This window comes from Plecotus auritus, assembly GCF_963455305.1.
Source record: "Plecotus auritus genome assembly, chromosome: 9".
Taxonomy (NCBI): Eukaryota; Metazoa; Chordata; class Mammalia; order Chiroptera; family Vespertilionidae; genus Plecotus; species Plecotus auritus.
In genome coordinates this window covers 31877562-31904188 of record NC_137783.1, presented here as the reverse complement: position 1 = coordinate 31904188, position 26627 = coordinate 31877562, and positions in this window count along the sequence as shown.

Below are 26627 nucleotides of genomic sequence, written 5' to 3'. Positions count from 1 at the left end.
GCACTGATCACACATCTCGGGGAACTCAGGTTTCTTCTCCAGGGAGGGCCCAGCTCACACAATTGGGTGAGAGACAGTTCCATGGTACCAGCCACCACGAGGCTTCAAGCTCAGCATGAACTGAAAGCTCAGGCAACAGCTGAGGGCAATTGGATTGTGAGAAGAGGGTCCCTCTTGGCACAAAAAGCAAGAGGGGCCAATATAGAATGCTCAAGTGCCTTCCCAGTGCCTTAATTCCTTCTGAAAGGGATTAAATCCTTTCATATTTTTTTTTAATTGCTGCCAAACATTCCAAGAATTAGTTTGTAAGTTTGTTTGGGATAATTGTACAGTATGCTGTTGTAATATATCTAAAATTATAATGACATTGTAGAATAATATCATGTAAGAATATTCTTTGCTCTAGGCCATGGCAATTCAATTTCAAACAGGCTGACAATTTCTTTTTGTAACTTTATATAAACTTTGTCAGGGAGGCAAAAACACAAATTATTCCCCCATAACCCCCCACCCCCCACTTATGCCCCACCCCCTTGTTGTCTGTGTCCATTGATTAGGCTCATATGCATGCACACAAGTCCCTTGGTTGATCTCTCCCCCTTATCCCCACCCTCCCCTACCTTCCCTGAGGTATGACGTGCTGTTGGACGTTTCTCAGTCTCTGGATCTGTTCTTGTTCATCAGACTATGCCATTCATTATATTCCACAAATGAGTGAGATCATGTGATATTTATCTTTCTCTGCCTGGCTTATTTCACTTAACATAATACTCTCCATATCCATCCATGTTGTTGCAAATGCTAGGAGCTCCTTCTTTTTTACCGCTGCGTAGTATTCCATTGTGTAGATATACCACAGTTTTTTAATCCACTCATCTGCTGATGGGCATTTAGGCTGTTTCCAAATCTTAGCTATGGTGAATTGTGCTGCTATGAACATAGGGGTGCATATATCCTTTCTGATTCGTGATTCTAGTTTCTTGGGATATATTCCTAGAAGTGGGATCACTGGGTCAAATGGGAGTTCCATTTTTAGTTTTTTGAGGAAACTCCATACTGTTCTCCACAGTGGCTGCACCAGTCTGCATTCCCACCAGCAGTGCACGAGGGTTCCTTTTTCTCCACATCCTCGCCAGCACTTGTCATTTGTTGATTTGTTGATAAAAGCCATTCTGACAGGTGTGAGATGGTACCGCATTGTTGTTTTGATTTGCATCTCTCTGATGCTGAGTGACTTTGAGCAGGTTTTCATATGTCTCTTGGCCTTCCTTCTGTCTTCTTTCGAAAAGTGTCTATTTAGATCAGATGCCCATTTTTTGATTGGATTGTTTATCTTCCTTCTGTTAAGTTGTATGAGTTCCCTGTAAATGTTGGAGATTAAACCCTTATCATTGATATCATTGGCAAATATGTTCTCCCATGTAGTGGGCTTTCTTGTTGTTTTATTGATGGTTTCCTTTGCTGTGCAAAAGCTTTTTAATTTGATGTAGTCCCATTTGTTTATTTTCTCTTTAGTTTCCATTGCCCTAGGAGCAGTATCAGTGAAGAAGTTCCTTCGTCATATGTCTGAGATTTCTCTGCCTGTGGATTCCTCTAGTATTTTTATGGTTTCCCGTCTTATGTTTAAGTCCTTTATCCATTTTGAGTTTATCTTTGTGTATGGGGTAAGTTGGTGATCTAGCTTCATTTTTTTGCATGTATCTGTCCAATTTTCCCAAGACCATTTGTTGAAGAGACTGTCTTGACTCCATTGTATGTTCGTGCCTCCTTTGTCAAATATTAATTGAGCATAGTTATTTGGGTCAATTTCTGGGTTCTCTGTTCTATTCCATTGATCAATATGTCTGTTCTTGTGCCAGTACCAGGCTGTTTTAAGAACAGTGGCTTTGTAATACAGCTTGATATCCGGTATTGAGATCCCACCTACTTTGTTCTTCTTTCTCAGGATTGCTGCAGCTATTCGGGGTCTTTTTTTATTCCAGATAAATTTTTGGAAAGTTCGTTCTAGGTCTGTGAAATATGTCATTGGTATTTTAATGGGAAGTGCATTGAATTTATAGATTGCTTTGGGTAGTATAGACATTTTGATGATGTTGATTCTACCAATCCATGAACATGGTATGTTCTTCCATCTGTTTATGTCTTCCTCTATCTATTTTTTCAGTGTCGTGTAGTTTTCCACGTATAGGTCTTTTACCTCCTTAGTTAAGTTTATTCCTAGGTATCTTAATTTTTTTGGTGTGATGGTAAATGGAATTGCTTTTTTAGTCTCTCTTTCTGTAAGTTCACTATTAGTGTATAGAAATGCCATAGATTTCTTGGCGTTAATTTTGTATCCTGCTACATTGCCGAATTCATTTATTAAGTCTAGTAATTTTTTGATGGAGTCTTTAGGGTTTTCTATGTACAATATGTCATCTGCGAATAAGGACAGCTTTACTTCTTCTTTTCCAATTTGGATGCCTTTTATTTCTTCTTCTTGTCTGATCGCAATGGCTAATACTTCCAGCACTATATTGAACAGGAGTGGTGAGAGTGGGCATCCCTGTCTTGTTCCTGTTCTTAGGGGAAATGGTTTTAGTTTTTGCCCATTGAGTATGATGTTGGCTGTTGGTTTGTCATATATGGCTTTTATTATGTTCAGGTATGATCCTTCTATTCCCACCTTGCTGAGAGTTTTTATCAAGAAAGGGTGTTGGATTTTGTCAAATGCTTTTTCTGCATCAATTGATATGACTATGTGGTTTTTATCTCTCAATTTGTTTATGTGATGTATCACGTTTATTGATTTGCGAATATTGTACCATCCTTGCATCCCCGGGATAAATCCTACTTGGTCATGGTGTATGATCTTTCTGATGTACTGCTGGATTCGATTTGCTAGAATTTTGTTGAGGATTTTGGCATCTATATTCATGAGGGATATTGGCCTGTAATTCTCTTTCATTGTGTTATCTTTATCTGGTTTTGGTATTAGGGTGATGCTGGCTTCATAGAAGGAGCTTGGAAGTGTTCCTTCCTCTTGAATTTTCTGGAATAGTCTGAGGAGGACATGTTTTAGTTCTTCCTTGAATGTTTGGTAAAACTCCCCTGTGAAGCCATCTGGCCCTGGGCTTTTGTTTGCTGGAAGCTTTTTGATGACTGCTTCAATTTCTTCCATAGTTATCGGCCTATTGAGATGCTTAGATTCTTCTTGATTGAGTTTTGGAAGGTTATATTTTTCTAGGAATATGTCCATTTCCTCCAGGTTGTCCAGATTGTTGGAATAGAGTTGTTCATAGTATTTTTAACAATCCTTTGTATTTCGGTGGGGTCTGTTGTTATTTCTCCTCTTTCATTTCTGATTTTGTTTATTTGGGTCCTCTCTCTTTGCTTCTTGGTGAGCCTGGCTAGAGGTTCATCAATCTTGTTTATCCTTTCAAAGAACCAGCTCTTGGTTTTGTTGATCTTTTGTATTGTTTTTTTGGTCTCTATGTCATTCATTTCTGCTCTGATCTTTATTATGTCCTTCCTTCTGCTCACTGCGGGCTTTTCTTGTTGCTCTCTTTCTAATTCTTTGAGTTGTTGCGTTAGATCATTTATTAGCATTTTTTCTTGTTTTTTGAGGTAGGCCTGTAGAGCTATAAACTTCCCTCTCAGGACTGCTTTCATTGTGTCCCATAGCAATTGCATTGTTGTGTTTTTATTGTCATTAGTCTCCAGGATGTTTTTAATTTCTTCTTTGATCTCGTTGATCACCCAATCATTGTTTAATAGCATGCTATTCAGCTTCCAAGTGTTTGAATTTTTTGGGATGTTTTTATTATAGTTTATTTCTAATATTATGCCATTGTGGTCTGAGAAAATGCTTGATATGATTTTAATCTTTTTGAATTTGGGGAGACTTTGCTTGTGATCCAGTATGTGGTCTATTTTTGAAAATGTCCCATGTGCACTTGAGAAGAACGTATATTCCGTGGCTTTGGGGTGAAATGCTCTGAAGATGTCAATTAGGTCCATTTGATCTAGTGCGTCATTTAGAATTGCTGTTTCTTTGCTGATTTTTTGTCTAGAGGATTTATCCAGCGATGTCAGTGGTGTATTAAAGTCTCCTACTATGATTGTATTGTTGTCGATCTCTCCCTTGATGTCTTCTAGGAGTTCTTTTATGTATTTGGGTGCTCCTGTATTGGGTGCATATATGTTTACCAGAGTTATATCTTCTTGTTGAATTGCTCCCTTCAGTATTATGTAGTGGCCTAACTTATCTCTTGTTATGGCCTTTACTTTGAGGTCTATTTTATCAGAGATAAGTATCGCAACCCCAGCTTTTTTCTCATTTCCATTTGCCTGAAAAATGTTTTTCCATCCCTTCACTCTCAGTCTGTGTGAGTCCTTTGCTCTGAGGTGGGTCTCTTGTAGACAGCAAATATATGGGTCATGTTTTCTTATCCATTCAGCTACCCTATGTCTTTTGATTGGTGCATTTAATCCATTTACATTTAATGTTATTATTGACAAGTACATGTTTGTTGTCATATTTTTCCTTAGTGTTTGTGTTTCTTTTTGCCTTTCTCTTCTTTTTACAGCAGTCCCTTTAGCATCTCTTGCATTGCTGGCTTGGTAGTGATAAACTCTCTTAGCCCTTTTTTGTCTGTGAAGCTCCTGATTCCACCTTCAATTTTGAATGATAGCCTTGCCGGGTATAGTATTCTTGGATTCAAACCCTTGCTTTGCATCACTTTGTATATTTCATTCCATTCCCTTCTGGCCTGGTGTGTTTCCGTTGAGAAATCAGTTGATATTCTAATAGGAGAGCCCTTGTAGGTAACTTTCTGTCTCTCTCTGGCAGCCTTTAAGATTCTTACTTTGTCGTTAGCGTTCGCCAATTTAATTATGATGTGTCTTGGTGTTGGTCTTTTGGGGTTCAACCTGTTTGGGACTCTATGTACTTCTTGGACTTGCATAGTTTTTTTCTTGCCAATATCAGGGAAGTTTTCTGTCATTATTTCTTCAAACAGGTTTTCTATTCCTTGCTTTTCTTCTTCTCCTTCTGGTATCCCTATTATTCTAATATTGTTTTGTTTTGTGTTGTCCCAAAGCTCTTTTAGGCTCTCCTCTTGCTTTTTAAGTCTTCTTTCCAGTTGCTGCTGTGTTTGTGTGTTTTTTCCTACCTTGTCTTCTAATTCGCTGATGTGGTCCTCAGCCTCTTCTAGTCTACTGTTTAAGCCTTCCAACGTGTTCTTTATTGCAGCTATGTCATTTTTCATCTCTTCTTGGTTTCTTTTCATGTTGGTGACATTCTCATTCAGCTCCTTATAGTTCTCATTGAGTTGTGTGTATTTGTCATCCATCCGTTTAAACATCCTTATAACCATTACTCTGAATTCTTTCTCTGTTAAGCTACTAGCCTCAATTTCATTTAACTCCCTCTCTGGTGATTCCTCTTTTTCTTTCCTTTGGGAGTTGCTTTTTTGTCTCCCATGTTTTCCTGTAATGTTTTAATTGTAGATCCAATTGCTTTGCTACCCAGGTTCTTTTGGTGATGGTGTTACTGGTGTAATCTCTTAGTTCTCCTGGGCTTGGTAATCTAGTGTAGCTCCCTACTTGAGCTATTTGGGTTCTCTTGATGTAGGCCTTCGAGCTTGAGAGGCACAACTGCAGTATCTAGAATTCAGCAGCCGTGGAGGGGAGTATCCCAATTTTTGCTGTCTTGCACCCTTAATTGAAATCACACGTGCCCAGTGGGGACTCACAGTGGCACTAAGGAACTGTCTGTCGGGGTGATGTGGCTCAGGGGGCCTGCACTCTGGAAAGGTGTGACTGTGATGCCCAGAGTTCTGTAGTTATGGGGTGGGCAGACTCAGCTTTCACTGCATTCACTGTGGTGGATAGGCGCTTACTCCCAGTGGTGGCTCACAGGAGTACCTGCTGTTAAGTTTGCCAGCGAGGCACACTGAAGCACTCTGAAGGGCTCTGGCAGTGTAGCTGTGTAATTAAGGTGCTTAACTTCTAAAGATTTCTCTTTAGGGCAGATCCTATAGCCTCAGGGAGTATTCAGGTTCCACAGTGTTAATCAGTGTGGGATCTGGGTGTGGCTATATTGGTTGCCTGGAGACTGGAGGGAGGGGCTATCTCTCAGGAGAAAATGGCGACGGGGCCTAGATATGAATCAGCACCAGACTCGCTTCCACCTCTCCTGGACCATCCGCTGCCTACTCTCCCCAGATACCACAACCCCACTCCCTCCTCTGCACCTCAACTACAGGTAAGCGTCTGTATCCTAAGGGTCCTACGAACCAGGTTCAGTGGAGAAAGGCGCAGGCCCCAGCGCGAGGAGGGACTGCGTCTCTGCAAGTTCCTTTCTTGCTGGCACTGCGTGGTCCAGCAGCTCTTCAGGGCTGCCTTAGAGCTCAGATCCCAAATCCAGACTCCAAGGTCTAAAATCCCCTACCTCCCGCAATCCCGTGGACCCTTTTTTTTTTTTTTTTTTTTTTTTTCAGTCAGATGCTTTGCCTGTCCTCAGGGACGCGGCTTGGTGCTGTGTAGTTTCTCCCTTACCTGGGCTCAGAGGTCTAGCAGATTCTAATGCCTAGATCTTTGACTTTACCTTTATCGGGGGATCTCTGCCCTTCCCAGCTGCAAACTGCCTCACCAGCTGCGCCTCCTTCGCCAATTCAGGCTGGATTCCACTCATTTCAGCTGCTCCCTCTATCTGTTCTGGGACAAGGCTCAGGACACGTCCGTCTATTCTGCCGCCATTTTCCCCCGGTGGGCACTTGAGTCTTATAGGCCAGGAGGAACTAAAGAGAAAGAATGTGGGGATTGTGGTTTGGGATTTCAAATGGAGGAAGGCATTCACATGGAGATGGAAAAGCAAATGTTAGGTAGATAAATGTTTGGTGGGCCATGCAACACAGAGAGAACTTTGATCAAATGGGCCTTGCTAGGTTTATTCCTGTCTATCACACACTAGCTCATATTAAACTACAGTTATCTGCGATGATAGCTCCTTCCCTGCAGCAGGTTCTCTATCTAAATTATTCTGGTCAGTTAGGAGGTAGATCAAAGGTTTTTACTAAGTCTTTTGTTTCTTGAAAAGATCAGCATAAAATTATCAAGATAGCAAACACGCATATTTGGGGGTAAAAAAATTCTGTTTGCATTCACTTGAAATATACTTGTTCTCTTGCCCTTCTGTCATCAAAATGAGAATAACATGCCCCGTGTTGCTGCAAGAAGAATGAGAAATGCATTGTGTAGAGCCACCCCAGCAGACCTAGAGACGCATAAACAATATAAGAAACAATACTGCTGTATGCCACTGGATTTTGAGGTATCTTCATGCTTCAGTAGGTGAACATTAGAGAAAGTAACTCAAATGACTTTAAGAAATCACCCAATTCAGTTTGTTGAAGCATATACATATGGACTAATATAATCATACTAGCTGTAAGCATAAGCATGCAATATAATAAAAAAATAAATAAAAACTGGGAAGAATCATATTTCCATTTGTCCCAGGTCTTTGTATCCTCTCTTTGTATGGTTTTCCTTTCTAATCAAAAATAATTTGCTTACCATCATAGTGTTGAACATAAGGATACTGCTACATGGCTCAGTGTTATTACAAAGTTAATGAAGAAAGATCATTCTTTCATTGTTTGTTTAAAGCCATTATTGGTAAAGCCTGTCAATAAAGTTGCCTTCCTAAAATCCCAGTGTGCTTATTTGAATTAACTACATAAAGAAAAAAGAGACTTAACACCTAAAGAATGATTTTGGGTAAATAAATTCCATAATATTCTTAAAATGGCAAAATATGAAGTTGCTAACATTATAAATTTATAAATATATAGAAACTTTTATATATTATTAAGAAATTATACATGTGGGAATGTGTTGTCTCATCTTTTGATTTTTACAACTGAGACTAGAAATCTGTATCTTCAGGTGAAATTTCCTATTCTTTAAAGCACTCAATAAGCCAAAACTATATGAAAAAATAGAAAGTTAAGATAACTTGTCTCCAACTGGCAATTTTGGGGATCTTATAATTCTGCATACCACAGGAATATTCCCAATTATGTTATCATATAGTGATGCATAAATCTTATTATTCTTATTTCATAAGTGAAACACAAGGGTGTTCCTACATGTAATTCATTCATTTCCTCCCAGTTTTTGCATTAAGTTCACTTTTTACCATTTTCACTACTTAGAGTAGTTTTGTTGCATTTTTTTCAAAATTCTGATTCTAATCTGCCTTAAAAAGGGATAAATCAGATTATGAAGAAGGATAAAATCATGTGTTAAGTAAGAGTGCAAGGGTCTTTTGGAATATTGGAGATTCCTTCAATATGTACAATTAATGGATTTTTAGTATGTCCTGATATACCAAATTTTGTTTATTTTAAGGTGTTTTGGTTGTCAATAGTTACTTGTTTTGTTCCATCACGTAACGTAGGAGAATTTCTAGATATGTGATGCATTACTATTCTATTATATTCTTTAAATTTTGTATGGTTTTGAGAATGGAGTATGATTCTGATTCTCTTTGTGTATTCAATTTAGCCTATCAAGTTTGAGGATATAGAGAATATAAAAATACTGAGTGCTTGGGAAATTTTGAAAATAATTTAATAAATGACTGATATTCCGTAGAAAGGTAAAATGGTAGTGTGAAAAAAAAAAAACACCACACAAATCTTTTATCAATCCTGACCTTATGTCTTAGGTTCACCACTTACTGAGACACTGAGGAAGATATTTGGTGTCTTTGAATCTTGACTTCCTTTGTATGAAATGGCAATGGAAATAACTCACTGCCTTGTTATGATAATTACTTAATAAAAATAATCAGTGTAAACAACTGTGATTTCTGAAGACAGTTTTTTGTTAAATAATTTGTTAAACATTCTACAAAACATTTCTCAAAATAAACTTCAACGCTGCACTACTGTATCTTTGAAAAGATATTTCATTGCTTATCTCATATGTTATCTCTTCTGTGAAATGTTCGATTTCTCAAGGTTTGTTTTTGAATGTGAATCACAGACTGGCGGCTGGCACTTACCGAGGGCTCTGCATCCCTCGATTAAGAAAGAGCACTGGACAGTGACAAGCAAAGAAAAGCTATTTCTTTTGCTGGCTTCATGTTCTAGCAATTTGGGGGCACCAATGGATGATCTTAGTTCTCCTCAGAAAGTACCATTCATAATCCTTATCTGTTGAAGTGTTACAAGGATTAGTATTTGTAAAACATTTTGTAAATCCCAGTTTAAAGCTATTTTATGAGTATCAAAAAATCATTGCCCAGGCTTAATTTCCAGTTCCACAGGAAAGGCTATGCATGGGCTCTTTATTATTAAATAAATATGCTGGATTATCCAGCTTAGTGTGATTGTGACAGCTTACTGGTTAATGTAAATTTCATTCTTATACTGCTTATTGATAGAGACTTTTATACTGCAAACTGCACAAACAGAACTGAGATAATAAAGCTGGGATTTGAACCAGAGTGCTCAAGGCAGTGATCTGAAAACTAATCTAAAAGAATTTCCATGAGAAATTACAAGCAGAATTCTCTTCTCTTTTTGCTAAACCTTTAAAAGTGAAGTTACATCATATTACAAGTCTCTCTAGTATTGAGACTTGAATAAAATTTCAAATGTATATACACTTCCAACCCTCCATTCCCTGCCATTCACACACTAGTTTCCAGTTTCTGTATGATAAGTAAATATGAATCGTTCCAAGTGGAAAACAGAATTCAAAAGGAGTATGCAGACTGAGAAGGCAGATAATACTCTTAGACACACTAAAAGGAGTGAGTTTTATTCATAAAAACCAAGACTGATTTAAGATAAATTATAAAGATAAAAACTATAGAAACATTAGTCTAGAAAAAAAAACTTCATTATGAAGCACTGCAAACTGTTTTTAACCATCTCTTACAGCTGGAGATTAGAAATAAAAACTAAATTCTATGTGAGGATATGATGGAAGTAAGAGAGAGCAAACTTTATGGAAATATATTCAATTTTATATTGTAAAGAAGGAATGAAAATAAAAATATACTGAAAGGCATAAAGTAGAATACTGTAAAGGCAAAAATATCATAGCCCATCCCATTGTCCTTCAACTTCATTAAATATTTTACTTGATTTTCACTGCACAGTGGTGATTGAAAATAATTACTTAAAAGTTAGAGTCCTTAATCATAATTGGATCATGAATTTAATTTTAAAGATGACCCCATCAAAAAGGATACATTCTCAGACAGGAACAAAGGTGAAACAACACTTTAGATAAGGTGAGGTGAATATAATGAATGAATAATCAACAGAAACTATATTACAGGTATTGGCTTAGATTCATATCTACCCATACATTAGTAATGTTAGACCACCCCTTTAATTCCTCTGCTTCAGATTCTTCATAGGTAAAGTATAAATAATATTTTCGGTGTCATCAAATTGGCAGGATTACTGTGATAAGGCAATAAAATAATAGGGGAGAAATTACTTTGAAAAATTATATATATACTAGAGGAATTCGTGCACAGGGGAGGAGGGTGTCCCTCAGCCCAGCCTGCACCATCTCCAATCTGGGACCGCTCGAGGGATGTCTGACTGCCCCAGTGGGATCGGGCTTAAACGGGCAGTCGGACATCCCTCTCACAATCCAGGACTGCTGGCTCCCAACTGCTCACCTGCCTGGCTTCCTGATTGCCCCTAACCGCTTCTGCCTGCCAGCCTGATCACCTCCTAACCACTCCCTGCCAGCCTATTTGCCCCTAACTGCCCTCTCCTGCAGGCCTGGTCACCCCTAACTGCCCTCCCCTGCAGGCCTGGTCCCCCCCAACTGCTCTCCCCTGCAGGCCTGGGTCCCTCTCAACTGCCTTTCCCTGTAGGCCTGGTCGCCCCCAACTTCCCTCCTCTGCTGGCTTGGTCACCCCTAACTGCCCTCCCCTGAAGGCTCGATAGCACCCAACTGCCCTCCCTTGCAGGCCACAGGCCTGGTCCCTCCCAAATACCCTCCCCTGCTGGCCTGATCGCCCACAGCTGCCCTCCCTTGCAGGCCATCTTGTGGTGGCCATCTTGTGTCCACATGGGGGCAGCCATCTTGTGTGTTGGAGTGATGGTCAACTTTTATTAGATAGGATAGAGGCCTGGTGCACGGGTGGGGGCCAGCTGGTTTGCCCTGAAGGGTGTCCGGAATCAGGGTGGGGGTTCCCTTGGGGCGTGAGGTGGCCTGGGCGAGGGACCTGTGGTGGTTTGAAGGCCGGCCACACCCCCTGGTGACCCAAGTGGAGGCCCTGGTATCTGGGGTTTATTTATCTTCTACAATTGAAACTTTGTAGCCTTGAGTGGAGGCCTGGGCCCGCCAGGGTGTGCGGAAAGCTTGGCTTCCTCCATTGCCGGGGAAACCCAACCCTTCTGCTCTCTCCATGGCCGCAGCCATCTTGGTTGGGGTTAATTTGCATACTCGCTCCTGATTGGCTGGTGGGCATGGCTTGTGGATGTAGCGGAGTAATGGTTAATTTGCATATATACTATCTAATAAAAGAGTGAATATGCTAATTAATCATCATGCCCTCACAAAGATGGCAGCGCCCACAGCCAATAAGGAGGGAATATGCTAGTTGATTGCCATGCCCTCAAAGATGGCAGCACCACAGCCACAAGATGGCAGCGCCCAGTCCCCTCAGCCCTGCCAGGGCCGCAGGCATGCGGCATGGCTGGGCCCGCCCCCAGGCAGGTCCAGCCACTCTGCACATCTGCCTCTGGAGTGCCCCAGTCCCCTCAACCCCCAGCCACCCAAGGCCAGCCCGAGGTGCAGGCAAGCCTCGGATGTCAGCTGCCCTGCTGCCCAGGGCTGGCCCAAGGCACAGGCAAGCCCTGGATGTTGGCTGCCCAGCCGCCCAGAGCCAGCCCAAGATGCAGGCAAGCCTCAGATGGCAGCTGCCCAGCTGACGCCCAAGGCGCAGGCAAGCCTCGGATGGCAGCTGCCCAGCCGCCCAGGGCTGGCCTGAGGCGCAGGTAACCAGGGCAGGCCAAGGCTTGCACTGCCTGCAGTGGCAGCAGCAGTGGTGTGATGGAGGTGGTGCCTTCCCTTGATCATCAGGTCGCCTTCCACCCCTGAGGGCTACCAGACTGTGAGAGGGGGCAGGCTGGCCTGAGGGACCCCCCTCCAGTGCATGAATTTTCATGTACCAGGCCTCTAGTGTGTATATATATATATACATTCTAGATTAGACTGTGTGGTAAGTAATGCTGACAGCTCCTGAAAGAGACTTTGATTAAAAGAGAGCCCCATATTTCTTTTATTTTGTGGTAACAGCACTTGACTCATATCCACCCTTTTAGCAAATTTTGCAGCATATGTAACAGTATTTACCACAAAAAAATTAAAAAAGAATAAATTAAATGAGGTAGAAGGAAAGTTTTGGAGGTGATAAATAAGTTATGCCCTTGATGCGATTTCATGGGTGTACACTTATCTTTAAACTCATCAACTTGTATACATTACATATGTGCACCTTTTCATATGTCAATCATACCTTCCATAAAGTGGTTTAAAGAGAAGGAAAAAGAGCCCCATAGAGACATGCATTGCCAACTGTCCCTGCCTGAAATTAGGACACATTATTGGGACTATTGTGGACAACTGCATGAAGGCAGCCAAGCTATGGATTGTGCTATATGATGACCTATGTGAATGAATACATTCCAACGCAGTGTGTCATAAGAAATGAAAGAAGAAGAAAGGTGGCATATTTGCATATATTTTCATCCATAGTTTATGAGTGAAGGAAGAAAATACTTGTTCAACTTTATGAGGATTGGGCTTGTCTCCTTATAATCATTTCACCTCCAAATCTCGGCATAGAACTTGATAATTCATAGGCTTTTATAAATGCCAATTAAAATTCGAATAGCAGTAATGAATGAATACATGAGTACATGAGATAGGCTAGATTTTAAAGTTTGTAAATATTTGTTAATACTTTAGAAAATGTAATGTCAGAATTTTGGGTCTTAAGACAATTTGGTAAATCCCATTGATGAATATAACCAATCCCTTCTCTATACTTCACACAATTCAAACCCCTGAATTTCATTCCATTTAAGTCATAATTGACTGATCGTTTTCTATTCTCAAAGATAAGTTAGTCTTTATTTAACCAACTGCTGAATATCTTCTTCTGTAGAAGTTTAGCAAATAACTCCAAGTGGATGTTTTCACTTTGGGAAATTAATTACACATAGGTTTTAAACTACTTCAGTGAGGCCAGGGTCCTATTCATTTTTTAAATTGACTTTATTTATTTTAAATATATTTTTATTGATTTCAGAAAGGAAGGGAGGAAGAGAGAGATAGAAACATCAATGATGAGAGAGAATCATTGATTGACTGCCTCCTGCATGCTCCCTATTGGAGATCGAGCCTGTAACCTGGGCATGTGCCCTTGACCGGAATCAAACCCGGGACCCTTCAGTCTATAGGCTGACACTTTATCCACTGAGCCAAACCAACTAGGGCTAAATTGATTTTATTTTTTTGGAGAAGTTTTAGATTCACAGAAAAATTTAGTGGAAAGTACAGAGTCCCCATATAACCCTTGCTCCTGCATAAGCACAGGCTCCCCCACTATCAGCATTCTATGCTAGAGTTGCATATATGTTGCACTTGCTGAACCTACATTGACCCAAAGCCCATAGTTTACATTAAGGTTTACTCTAGGAGTTGTACATTCTATGGATTTTGACAAAGTATAATGTGTACACCATTTTAATTTCATACAGAATTGTTCCACTGCTCTGAATATCATCCCTGCTCTCCTATTGAACCCTTCTTCCCCACTAACCCCTGGTAACTTTTCATCTTTTTACTGTATCCATTATTTTGTCTCTCCCAGAATGTCATATAATTTGAATAATACAAATGTAGTCATTTCATATTGGCTTCAACACTTATTAAGTTACATGTACTTAAGGTTCTTCCATGTCTTTTCAAGGCTTGACAACTCATTTATTTTTAGCATTGAATTATATATGGATGTACCACAGTTATTTTATTTATTCACCCATTGAAGGAGAGGTTGGTTATTTCCAAGTTATGACAATTATGAAGAAAGCTACTATACATATCCATGGGTACGTTTTTGTGTGAATGTAAGTTGTCAACTCCCTTGGATAAATTCCAAAGAGTGTGATTGCCAAATTGTTTGGTAGAAGTATGTTTAATTTTGTAAGAAGATTTCAAACTGTCTTCTAAAGATGTTGTGCTACTTTGCAGTTCAACCAGCAATGAATGAGTGTTTCTGTTATCCCACATCCTCACCAGTATTTGTTGTTGTTAGCATTTTATATTTTGACCATCTTAATAGATATGTAGTGGTATCTCATTGTTGTTTTAATTTGTAATCCCTTAGTAACAATATTATGTTGATCACTTTCTCATATGTTTATTTTTTCTCCGTGAATATTTTGGTGAGGTCTCCATTCAGATATTTTGCCCATTTTTAAATTGGGTTGTTCATTTTCTTCTTGTGGAGTTTTAAGTTCGATTGCTCAACATAAGTTAGGTTTTTCTCTTGTATTGTCTTCTATGAATTTTATAGGTTTAGATTTCACACTTGGGTCTGTCATTCCTTTTGAGTTAATTTTGTGTTAAGGTGTCATGTCTGTAGGTCTGTATAGAGACTCATTTTTTGCATCATTTGTTGAAAATCCTTTCTCCATTGTATTGTCTTTGCTCCTTTGACAAAGATTAGCTGATTACATTTGTGTGGTCTCTTTATGAGCTCTTTATCCTGTTCCATTGATCTGTTTGTCTCTTCTCTTGCCAACACTACACTATCTTGATTACTGTAACTTGATTGTATGTCTTGAAGTCAGTAGTGTCAGTCCTTGGACTTTGTTCTCCTTCAAAATTGAGCTGGCTATTTTTTTCTTCTCTGTATAACATTTGCATTAATTTATTAATATATAGAAAAATAACCTGTGGGGTTTTTATTTCATTGCACTTAATATGTAGATCATATTGAGGAAAAACTGGCATCTGACAATATGGAGTCATTCTACCCTTATTTTTCCATCAGAAGGCACTGAGATCTGGAGTATATAAGGAAAAAGCTCATGTTTCTAATAATTTGCTTCACAAAAAGCAATGAAAATAACTGTTTCTGAGTTTTATTATTTAAAATCCCTTTCCTACATTTACATCTACCTATAAATCACAAAAACATAAACGTTGTTCATTTGGGTCACCTGTATTAGTTTGGTAGGGCTTCCAGAATAAATACTACAAATTTACTGGTTTAAACAACAGAAATTTATTGTATCACAATTCCAAAGCCTAGAAGCCTGAAATCAAGTTTTTGGCAGAGTTACTTCCTTCTGAAGGCTTCTCTCCAAGCTTCGGTGCTTTGCTGGCAATCTTAGGCACTCCTTCACTTATAGAAGCATTATTTCATGTGTCTGCATCTTTACATAATGTTCTACCTGTGGGTATATGTCAATTTCCACATATCTCCTTTTTATAAGGACATTAGCCATACTGGATTAAGAGTCTAAATGACTTCATTGTAGCTTAATTACATCTGCTGTGATCCAATTTCCAAATAAGTTCACATTCAAAGATGACAGGGTTTAGGACTTCAACATGTGAATTTGTGAGAAACAGTTCAACCTGTAACAGTAGTTAAAACATACTCCCCAATAAACTGATAATATTAGTAAGGACTGCTGCTTTAACGTGATTTCTTGTATATTACAGCTCATTCCTATCCTAGCAGGTTGAATTTAGATTTCCTTATTCTTTCATCACAAATAAAATAACCTAAAACCATGGTATTTTCTATTTATAAGTACTTCCATGACATTTCTACAAACTTGTTTTACTAATGATTTGGTAATGGGAATTTTCACATGTTGAACTGTTGGCAAATGATTCTAAAGAAAATCATTTAATATCAGAGTTAGACCTTAAAAATCAGGTACTTCTATCCCTTTATCTTAAAGCTGATAAAAAGGAGATTCATCTTACTAAAGACTTGCTAAGGTTACACAAGGAACTATTTCCAATCAGGACTAGAATGCAGATGCATGGCATTCGGTTGGCAAAGTCTCCACTGGTACTCTTCAAACTGTTGTAACTCAAAGTTGATCTGCTAGAGCCAGACCGTAATGGATTATGAGAGTTGAATGTTAGTGGTTCTAACCAACTCCATGTTCAGTGACAGCACATTAACAGTTACCATGGAAATCAACAAAAACCATGAACCAGGGCTCTCCCCTCCTCAGAGATGATTCTTAAATATGTATCAGTATTCCAGTGTCAAAAACTTTCCAGGGAGTTACAAGGGCTTGAATTCTCTTAGGGCATATGCGCTATGAACAACTATGTTAAAGTGCAATAACATATTCTGGGAAATACAGGTCACAGATTAGCAATTCTTAAACCACTATGCATGAACACTGGACTAGAACAATTATACAAAATGGTAGTGGAGAGTGGAAACCAGGTTCATCACTGTTGGAATGATCCATGTGTTTTGAGATTAGAGTTGAAGATATCAGTATGAACTCATATTTACTTTAATGCAGATACAGATATATATATCACACACACACACTAGTATATAGATATGTGTACATATAACAGATTACTACACACATATATGTCCTTGCTCTGCCAGGTGAAAAGTATATTATAGTGTCATAAAATAAGAAAATGCGGCGGGGGGGGGGTGTGTGTGTGTGTGGAATAGAGTGATGAGGACATGAAAAAAAGCACATAACTGTGATCTGAAAGAGTTTCCAAGGCCACAGTTGTATTTAGGCAGGAATTCATTTGAGGACATAATGTTTGCCACATCTTGCATGCAGACAAAAATTGGACTGCTATTTCCAAGCCATTTTCTTGGAAACTATGATATTGATCTTTCTCTTCCTTCTATGAGTGCAGGGGAGTTTATAATTTTATGCCATTTGTATGTTTGGTTTTCTCTTTTGACTTTTTTTATTAAGGACAAATATAGGCAGAAACTGTTTCTCTACATTTATTAGTGGATATGTGCCGGAATCCAGTTTCAGCATGTCATAATTACAAGAGTTTCATCAAAAGGTTGGTGAAGCTTGGTGGACTCAACAATGGCTGAGCCACACATGTAGTTTACCTGTTGGAATGGCTAAAAAGCATCTCCCCCAAACCTGAATAGGATTATTGTCTGTTGCCAGACAACTCAGGCGTTCTTAATCTGCATGTTATTGCCTCCTGTTGGCCAAACACCTGAACAGCCTATTCCTAAATCTGATAATCCTTCTGTAAACCCTACCCTTTGAAGCCCTACCCTTTGAAGTGTATTATCTCCACCTTACCTTAGGACAAATTGTGTTAATAAAAAGCACAGGATCGTGAGTCAAGGGATAGTCTTTAGCTCCTTTAGCTGAAGCTCCTCTGACTCCCAATGCCTTTCAAAACTATCTTTCGTCTTTGGACTCCTTATTGAATCTACGCACAGCCTTTCTCCAGAATGCTAAACCCTTCATAATGCTGGGACAAGAACCCCGGCAGATATGTTTCTATTTTCTTTCAGGGTCTCTTTTGACTGCTTCAACTACTTTGTTTTTCATCTTTTTATAAGGGATACAGGCATATTCTGAGTGATTGTTCTTTCCTATATGTCTTTTCTTTATAAACTCATTTGAACTAAAGCATGGGCACCCCTTGCAAGGCATATGAGATTTTTTTCAGAATAAAAATTTTAAATGTGGCTTTCTCCAAGGGCCAAGTAGGATACAAATGAATGAAACAGTCTTAGTTTAAGATAAATATCATATATTTTTGTTTTGCATATTAAATTTTTAAAAAGTCTTCACTTGAAACCACAAAAAAGAGAGTGTAATCACCAATCCTCCTAGAAATATGCAGCCTCTAAGTCTAAATTTTATCATCCTATTTGCAATAGGGATTTTGTTATAGAGAAATAATTTTCTATTATACAAATAGTTGTTCAAGAAAAGTGAAAAATGACAACTGATTTGGCATTACTGCTGGGGAGTTCATAAGGAATGTTGAAGAATGTTCTGAACTGAAATGCACTTTCTCAAGAGGGCAGTCTTGACTCATGTTAAGCATCTTTTTGCTTCTTGGGAACATAGGCCCAGTGATTACAAGCTATCTGCTATTTCAAGCTAGATAAGAAATAATAATTTTTAAAAACAGATGTGAATTATCTCGATATTAAAAATCCTTCCTCCACTTAGAAGGCCAAACAAGTATGTACTTGCCCCATATATTGCCCTTAGTGCCATGATTTTTAGCCTCTGGAATTGAAAATACTAGTAAATTATATGAAACAAATAATCATACCATAACTTACAACAGGAAGTTCACTGTGTTCAACAAAGAAGTATATAATATGGTGCAACAACTCACCAATTTTCACAATTCACCAACCCACAACTCATCAGTACTCAATTCTCTATGATGAAATAATGTGAAATGACTAAGGGGAGAATATATCTCACTTCAAAGTTGTAAGTGAAAATAGTGAGTTCTTTGCAACCTGTTGTGTTGCCCCTTGTTAACCTGTACTGCCATTTCACAAGGTGTTTTCTTGGCATGAACACAGAAGATAATGTGCAAAATCATGATGTTTACAAATTTATTTAGAGTTAAACTCTAATATGAAATTAGCAAATGTAATAAGATAACATGATTGATTTGTTGCTTCAATTTTTTGTGCAAAAAATATTCTACTGAGAATAAAACTGTCTCCATACAAAAGTAAATTAGTTTAATTTTTGCCCAATGCTTGCTTATTTTAGATAACTTATTGACTCATTTTATATATATATATATATATATATATATATATATATATATATATATTAGAAACAGTTGTAATTGTACAACTTGATTGTACATCCATGTAATCAATAGCCAGAGTACCAGCAGCACAAAACCCTTTAGTCACTTTGCCTTTGCCAAGGGTCACCACTCTTGACTTTTAGCAGTATAAATGCTGCCTTTGAATGCTACTCAAATGGGGTCAGACTATTATCACTTTGAATCATTTGAATGATATAAGTCAAACTGTTACTTATATGTGTATACTCCAATCAACATTAGGCTGTGTGTGTGTGTGTGTGTGTTGTTTATTGTTTCATTTTGTTCTTTTTCCTCTTCAGGTAGAGTAAACACCTTTTATTAAATCTCCACCACTGTCACCACCTCCTACCTCTGTCATAGTTTCAGTTCTTCGTGAAGAGACAACCTAGAAGTTAGTAGGTGAAGAGGCTGGGGAACAACTAGTGGTTTCTGGTTCTTAAGTAAATTTGAGTCTCATCTACTAATGAAGGTTTAGAGAGTCAAGCAAAACAAGTAGGGGTTTTGGAATCATTACTTATTTTTGTATGGCTCCATTCATTCAACATTATGCTTGTGTGTTTTATCCATATTGGTGGTTATAGTTGTTCCTTGTTCATCCTTATTGTTTTAATAGTACTCCATTCTGTGAGCATGGAACTGTTTATAGGCTTTGGTTCAGTTATAGCTTCATGCAGTTTACAAATGGTTTGCTGTGAACATAATTTTCATGTCTTTTGGTGAACATACATATGCGTTTCTCTTGGATATAAACCTAGGAGTACAATTGCATTAATTAGTGATGCATTGACTATTCATATCTGGTAGAACTGCCAGGTCTGGTGTTGAGTTATGGTTGTACCAATTTATACTTCTCACCAGCAATTTATGAGAATTCCATTGCCCCACATACTATCAATATCTGGGGTATTTTCTGTCTTTTCCATGTGAGCCCTTCTGCTGGGTTTGCAGTCATAGCAAATTATAGTTGTAACTGGCATTTTCCTGATCTCTAATGAAATTGGATACCTTTCCATATGTTCATTGGCCCTTTGGATAGCTTTTGTAAAGTATCTTTTCAAGTTTTTTACTATCTTCTATTGAGTATATATATATATATATATATATATATATATATATATATATATATATTTTAAAAAAGCAATTTTTATTGATTTAAGAAAGTAAGGGAGAGGGAAAGAGATAGAAACATGAATGATGAGAGAGAATCATTGATGGGCTGCCTCCTGCATAACCTCTGCTGGGGATTGAGCCCGCAAACCAGGTACATGCCCTAACCAGGAACTGAATAGTGACTCCTGATTTATAGGTCAATGCTCAACCACTGAGCCAACCAGGCAAGTATGAATACTTTTAATTGCATGCATTGGTACCTATTTCTATATAATTAAAGTAATATTATTTAATTTGGTAACTTAAAACATAAGAACTAAAGAAAACACAACTAAAAAAACACATAAGAACTATTAGATTAGTAGTAGTGATCTACTCTTTCCCTGCCATAAAATTAAGTAGAAAAAACTTGCAGTTTATCTTTTTTTAAAAAATTCCAATTCTCAGAATGTATTTACCTGTGACTGGGCTTTCTAGAAGCAAAGTAACCAAAAACAGAAAACTAAAGCTAGGGTAAAATAAAATTTAATTTATAGTTTCACTTGTTATTTATAAAAAATATTTGAATGACAGTTTATGAGACTTTATCTAGGGATTTGGGATATGTAATCTACAAAATCTTGTCTGTGCCATAAGCCAATTCGATTATCCTAAGAGTTAATATTTTATAGAAACATAAAACAGCAATTATCACACACTCCTCAATCCTGGCCCCTAACAATATTAAGCAAACAGAATCCAGAATTAAGTGAACTAGTGTCTTCTCCAGTGTGAAATTGATTTTTATCATTTGGGTTTCCTATAGCTCCAAGCAATTAGTTTCCTGGATGAGATAGAGATAAGGTTAGGGATGTATTGGCTGGTGGGCTGCATTGATCTATGAACAAATTGTTTGTGATGGCTTGTGATTATGAATTACGTTCTGTGCAGAGAAGAAGGTCTTTGTTCCTTCTACTTTTTCTTGAACTGGTTGATAAGTCTCCATTGCTTCAGAGGCCCTGCACTGATTACTAATGTCTTTCAATCTTTCTCTGGCTCAAAACTCAAGTATATATTAAAAAAGACAATGCATTCCGAGTGAACAAAATAAGCAAGGAGTGAATTTAAAATTTAAGCTGCTCCTTTTTTATGGTCACACTTCAGAGCAAGATTAGTCACAGGTTTTCTGAGTCATTAAAAGTAATTAGTTCTGTCATAGCAACCAGCTACCTTTAGGCCTGTCTTTAAAGGCAAATAAAAGAAAACCATAGAAAAAAATTAAAAAGGGGATCATGATGTTAGCTGTAGTTTATTGAGAATTGTTTTATGATGAACAGGTGTTGGATTTTGCAGTTAATCTTCTGCATACTTTGCTCTTCTTTTTGTATCTGGGAAAGACCCCAAACAAAAAAAAAATTGTATGAAGAGACAGAAAAACTCAATAGAACTTGAGCATATAGATTAGCCCTTTGTTCTGGGTCTTTGCCCAGATCTACACAAAGAAAAGGAATTCATGTAAAAGCACCATGTAATTGCTACAGTCTGTAGTCGGAATGATTTAGTCATGGCCTATCCAGAAGGAGAAAAGGGACAAGCTATGTTCACATAAGCAGAGTATATTTTGATAATTCAATTGTTCATATCCTCAAAGTGCAGTTATTGGCTAAAAATATAAACTAGATATCAGAATGTGTCTTCACACAGTGATACCTTTGTTCGGTGTGTTCCATTTTCACAAAGGTAAGTCATCAAGGCAAAATATGTTCTACAGCATCAACAGTCAAGTACTCTGTGTTAACTTGAGGCTAGAGATCCATGATAACATCCATGCTAAGTTTATATAACATAGACACAACAAAACTTACCTGCATCAAATGATCGACCTTGCTTTATTTATTCAAAGCCTTAGAACTGCCTTCAAATGTAATTTGTAATTGGTGCTTTAAACTTTTAAATGATTTTCCAAACACTCTAACAAGCTTCTAGGATAGAATGCCCTAGAAACATTCTTTCCTTCTCAAGTTGTTTACATCTGCTCATCTTCCCACGCTGTATTTATGAGCCAATACTCATTCATGACGAGAACACTCTGTGTGTTTCAAAATTGTGGCAAGTATTAAATAGGTTTGTCAATAGAAAATAATAAGTTACTATTTGCATTCTAGTACCCTTTCATTTTGGACAAAAATATTTTTAATTAAGATAATTCCTATATAATGGTAAACATGTTTGGAAGAAAATAAATATGCTTTGCAAAGGAATACAAGCATTATTATTGACAATTCATTCTCCTTTCTCTCTTTGATGGAGGTGAAATAAACGATTATTCTAGAAGATGTCTCCAATTTCCATTAGAGAATTTAATTCCATTTCTATTTTAATAAATTGGCAAACTGAAATGGTGTCAATCCTGGATTTCCGTTAACAATTCTTAACTACAAATTCTGTGCTGCTTAATACTGATTAAAATCCAAGATCATAGATAAATATAAGGATTAACTGTGTGATCTGAAATCCATTGGTCTCTGTAAGTAGCTTGCCCTGTAATCTTGCATTATGCCAGATCAGGATGCTGGTATTCAGAAGGAATTATTTAGCTTTCCAGTTCACTGAATTTATGACGTTGGGCTTTGTTGTTATATAAAAGACGTGCATTGGAGAGTGTAATGGCAACTAGCCTTTTGATTTAAGTTTATGTATTTATGGTAAAAATGCCATTGTCTTGTTTCCTAATCACACAGAACCTGCCCCAAAATATAAACATTTTCTTTCAGTTCTTAATTTAAAAAAGTCTTTTTTTCTTCTGAACAAGTTTTATGGTTATCTATTTATTTTAGTTTTTGTTTTCACACTCTGGATCTTATAAACCCATGCACTTTTCTTTGTTCTAGGGCAGCAAGGAAATACAAAGCACAATTTTGACCTAGAGTTGACAAGTTACAGGATTTCTTGACATATACCTTGAGGGCTAAATTTTATTACTAGCTTCATCTGATATTCCCATCAATATTTTCTTTGTGTCTCTCACACCAACATCTCACCTACAAATAAATTTTTTACACTTTCTCTTTATAAAAACTCACAAAATATTTTTTATAACTTTTTTCATTGTTTTGTTTTTTTAGAGAGAGGAAGGGAGATAGAGAGAGAGAAACATTGATGTGAAAGTGAAACATCCATCAGTTGCCTTCTGCACATGCCCTAACTGGGGATCAAACTGCCACAGGATGACGCTCCAACCAACAGAGCCACATCAGCCAGGGCACAAAATAATTTTTAAAATAAGAGAGAAGTTAAACATTAAATGTACAAACTTATTGCACTCTCCTACCTTTAAAAAATTAAGTGATTGATAAATATATGTAACTCAACTCATATCAAATCTGGTCAGCAAGACATTTAAAAGATCCTTTTATTGTCATATAAACTTTGTTTAAACAAAAAACGTGAAGAACTATGGCAAGCATAGAAGTGATTTGATAGACCCGTGGTCGGCAAACTGCGGCTCGCGAGTCACATGTGGCTCTTTGGCCCCTTGAGTTTTTAGCAAAGGCCAGCTTAGGAGTATCCTAATTAAGTTAATAACAATGTACCTACCTATATAGTTTAAGTTTAAAAAATTGGCTCTCAAAAGAGATTTCAATCGTTGTACTGTTGATATTTGGCTCTCTTGACTAATGATTTTGCCGACCACTGTGATAGACCATTGATGTAACTCAGGAAAAGCAGTTTTCCATATTTTTGAGTTATGGTCCCGTGAAGTATAGATTGAATCACAGCATAAGGCAGTGAGTACCAAGTGAAGAGACTACCACAGAATTATATTATTGTTCACATGTTCTAGCCAAACACTCTAATGTACCTCTGTTTACTCAACTTTTTTCTCTTTTCTGCACCCCTTCATTTTTTGTGTAGACCCTCTATTTCATTTATTTCAACTGTGATCTTTGGTATGCCTTCTATTAACTTTGACTTATTTTGGTCTCCTTTTACTAGTTGCTTGAGGTGTAAAGTTAGATTGTTTATTTGAGATTTTTTTTTTTTTATTAATAGACAAGTTCCTTAGAAACATGTCTTTTAGAACTGCTTTTGCTGTATTCCATAGGTTTTGGTATATTGTTTTACATTTTCATTTGTCTCAAATTTTTTTTAGCTCTTCTTTGATTTCTTCGTTAACTCATTGGTTGTTCAGGAGCATTATGTTGAATCTCCACATCATTGTAAATTTTTTACCTTTCTCCTTGTAATTCATTTCTAATTTCATACAATTGTGGCTGGAAAAGTTTCTTGATATGACTTTAATCTTAAATTTAGTAAGACTTCTTTTGTGTCCTATCATATGATATATCCTGGAGAATGTTTCATAGGCACTTGAGAAGAATGTTTGAATGCTGATGTTTTGGAATAGAATGTCCTTAGATCCATGTGATCTAATGTGTAGTTTAATTCCAATGCTTCCTTATCTATCCATTGTCCAGATAATCTATCCATTGTTGAAAGTGAGCTACTGAAGTCCCCTTCTATATGTATTGCTATTTCTCTCTCAGATCTATTAATGTTGCTTTATATATTTAGATGTTCTTATATTGGGTGCATAGATATTTGCTAATGTTATAGCCTCTTAATGAATTGACCCCCTTTTCATTATATAATGACCTTCTTTGTCTCTCACTACAGTCTTTGCCTTAACATCTCTATTTTTCTAATATAAGTATAGCAATCCATGCTGTCTTTTCATTTCCACTTGCTTCACTTTCAATCTATGTGTGGCCTTAAACCTAAAGTGAGTCACTTGTTGGCAGCATATAGTTGGTTCTTATTTTTCTATCAATTCAGCCACCCCACTCTGTCTTTTGATAGGGTAGTTTAGTTCATTAATATTTAATGTAATTATTGATAGGTATGGTTTACTATTATCATCTTGCATATTGTTTTATGATTGTTTTATCATTTCTTTGTTCTTTTGTTCTTCTGTTGCTCTCTTCCTTGTGATTGGATGATTTTTTCTGTTTTGATTCCGTTGCCTAATCTCTTCTGCATCTACTGTAAGTTTTTGCTTTGTAGTTACATGAGTAAAGGCATCATTTTTTAAATTAACTTGTATTAAAATCTTGATTTACCAAATTCTTAACTCTATCACTTTATCTAATCTCCCATAAACTTATTTTATCTTTCTTCAAAAGGAGGATGAGAGAGAACCATTGATTGGCTGCCTCCTGCATGCTCCCTACTGGAGATGGAGCTGGCAACTGGGCATGTGTCCTGACAGGGAATTGAATCATGACCTCATGGTTCTTAGGTCGACACTCAACCCATGCTGGCCAGGCTGTTCTTCACTTCTAATAATTTGTAACTGTGAGAGAATAAGGCTCATTGTGTTCTTTACTTGTATATTTTTAAAATATTCACAAATCTTATTGTCCACTATATGTGCTAAGAAGTATACACACAAAAAAAAATCAGGTAGGCAAAATATTTAGAAGCAATGTTAATAACTTTGTTTTGGGGTATAAGTGGGCTTGAATAGCTTCTATAATAAGAATAGCTATAATACTGGAGAAAGTTTTCTACTACGTGCAACACACCAGGAGGCTGCTAACCACAGAGTGTTACAACAAACCATAATCAATAAACATTCTCCAAGTTGTTTATTTTCACTTACAAAATTATCTGGGCTGTTTCTTTGTTCTCTAATAAAAATATGTTGTAATTTTAAAACTATGAGAGATTTAAAATAAAAATACAAGAGGAGCAGAGGCAATAAACTTAGTTTTTTTCAGAATGACTTCATTTTTTTCCTACAATACAAAAGAAGAAATCAGCATAATCTTTTATTGTGTGATTTTGTTTTATTTTAGATGGTTTAATAAAAATAAAATCTTGACAGAGGACAATACCTATTTTGTTAATTTGTTTAAAAGTGTTGACAAAATAATTAATTTAAGTAAGCATTTATTACACATCTATAATCTTTATTTTCTATTTCATAAGAGGAATTTTTATAGCACTAGTCAATGATACATTCAAAATGCTTTACTTGGATGTGTTGGGTAATCAGCTCCTCAACATGCTTTCCACATCCAATATATCACCATTCCAATCAAATGCACTTGTTAATTATAGCATCTTTGTTATAGATTATGTCTAACAGGAATGTTTGGAGTGATATCCACAAAACAAATTAATCACATATTTTGTAAAAACAATAACAAGAATGCAATTCTTCCACTTTTCCATAAAACATCAGGGCTTGGTATTGTAAAAAATGTGTATTTTGAGTCAGATAGGCCTAGATATTGATCACAGCCATAGATTAATTAAGCCTGGGGCATTACAAGTACAGGTGTTTTCCAATTTCTTTCATGAACTTGGGAAAATAATGTTTACTTCGAAGAATGGTTCCCAGAGTGACATCAGAGGAATGGCAACATGAGGTCCCCTAGCTCTCTCCCCTTGAAGTTATGAAAATTTGAACAGCTATATTCAACAAAGAAGACATAGCCACTGCAATTCAGAAAGAACTCACAGCATAAATAGGGATAGTTTGTCACAATAAAAACATAAAATGGGTGTCGGTAAAGGTAAAGTTGCAAATTTGAAAAGAAGAATGGAGATCAGGTGCATTCAGAAGAAAAAGGACGAAACTTACTATT